Consider the following 1,636-nt stretch of genomic DNA (forward strand, 5'->3'; position numbering starts at 1 on the left):
CAAAATTGTCTCATCAGTTGTTTTACTCTCTAATAAATGTCAAATTCAGAAGGACTATAATAACATCTGCCAGAAGAGTGACGAATTAAGTTTTTCTTTTAGTTTTTACTGATAACACCATAAAATAACAACCATATCTTTTCTATATAGACTTTCCCCCTTTCTCTCTTATACGAGTGTTTGTCAAACACTCATAAGGGGGAAACACTGAACACAAATATATGCTCAAACTAATCTCTTTGCAAATTCAAGTTTTTAAACAATGGGAAAATACTGTATATAGACTAATAATGCTCAAACGAGGTCTTTAATCACTAATTCAATTTTAAACAGGGCATCATTGTTGAAAACATAAACGATGTTCATTAAAGCAAGGAGTATATAACACGATAAAACTCAGAGGTGTTGTACAGTAAATCGTGACCAGTTAACTCTGCGCCCGCATGAGGTTGAATGAAAGGAAATAACAAATCAGCTCCTGCGTCACCTATCGGTCGCGGAAGGATACGTTTTAGGAAGAGGTGCAGTTCCGGGACCTAGAACTACTTTCTTTTCGGGAGGAAAACCTTACGGGCGTAAGAATACCACGGAGCTACACGCCKCCCCCCTCCAGCAGGTGCACAACGTAGGCAAATCATCTTTACGAGGCGAAAGATGTCGTAGGCTGTGATGTTATCCGTTGTCGACGACGAAAGGCACATTTACCGTAAACTCTTTGCGCCTTCACCAAGATAATGTCACGGTAAGTGATTCGCGGAGGCTGTCACTCCGCTAAAAGCTAAATGTAGCACGTATGGCTAACARCTGAAAAGTCAAATGAACGTAGCTAATAGCTAGTCTCTGAATTTTAGTTTTATCTGATGGATGTGTCATAACTGCGCAGAGGCTGTGCCATTAAAAAAAAGACTAATAAATACGGTGGAACAATGGTTGTTTGTAAAAAAAATAGTTTGTCCTGCTGCACCTGACGTCAAGCTGTGTGTGTTGACGTAACATGAATTTAATCAGCTGTATGCTTTCTATACGTAACTCATTTTACGTGAGTCTARTTTTCAGCTGAATTAATTTACATGCACTGCTGTTAATTTTTCAACAGGGGTAGCAATATTGTAATGATAGCAATTTTTTTTTACTTATTAATTAATAAATTTGTTCTTAAGCTGTTCAACTGGTCTTGGCCTTATTTGGAGCAATATTCATAAAACTACGATAACTACCATGCTGAAAATCATGTTTTACTTTYCGGAAATTGTTGGATTTRAATGRTTWTGCAGTAGCCTCATACTACCTATTCCTCCTTTGTGACACGTGGCTCTGTGTGAGAGAAATGACTCACCAATGTTTGGGTTACTGTGTGGAACAGCTGGAGGTGCTGATGGAGAAACCGTGTGGTGGTGTTTTCTGGGCGACACAAYCTCTTTAAATACCAAGAGCTGTCCATGCTGCAGTGAAATGAAGAGTTCTGCTGTTGCACAGTGTCTATCCACTCTTGTTTTATCTTAACACCAGGGTGTATCTCACCTTTGTTGGTTTGGCAGGGTGTTGATCACTTTAAGTAAACACTGGTGAACATGGCCACTCCTTGAGAAGATGTTATTGGGGACTTTGATAAAAAATTCTAACTTATTTTAGAGTC

General features: G+C 38.8%; 1 protein-coding gene across 2 annotated transcripts in view; it reads left to right on the forward strand.

The window, feature by feature from the left end:
- Window positions 1-591: 591 nt before the first annotated feature.
- The window catches only part of sgsm3 (small G protein signaling modulator 3), a 14,396-nt gene continuing 13,351 nt past the window's right edge, over window positions 592-1,636 (forward strand). For both annotated transcript variants that reach the window (XM_014020896.1, XM_014020897.1), the window contains exon 1: window positions 592-742. The gene's annotated coding sequence lies outside the window, so the exon portion shown is untranslated. The remainder of the gene's footprint in view (window positions 743-1,636) is intronic.

The sequence above is a fragment of the Austrofundulus limnaeus genome, unplaced genomic scaffold, assembly GCF_001266775.1.
Source record: "Austrofundulus limnaeus strain Quisiro unplaced genomic scaffold, Austrofundulus_limnaeus-1.0 Scaffold271, whole genome shotgun sequence".
In the NCBI taxonomy this organism is placed as follows: domain Eukaryota; kingdom Metazoa; phylum Chordata; class Actinopteri; order Cyprinodontiformes; family Rivulidae; genus Austrofundulus; species Austrofundulus limnaeus.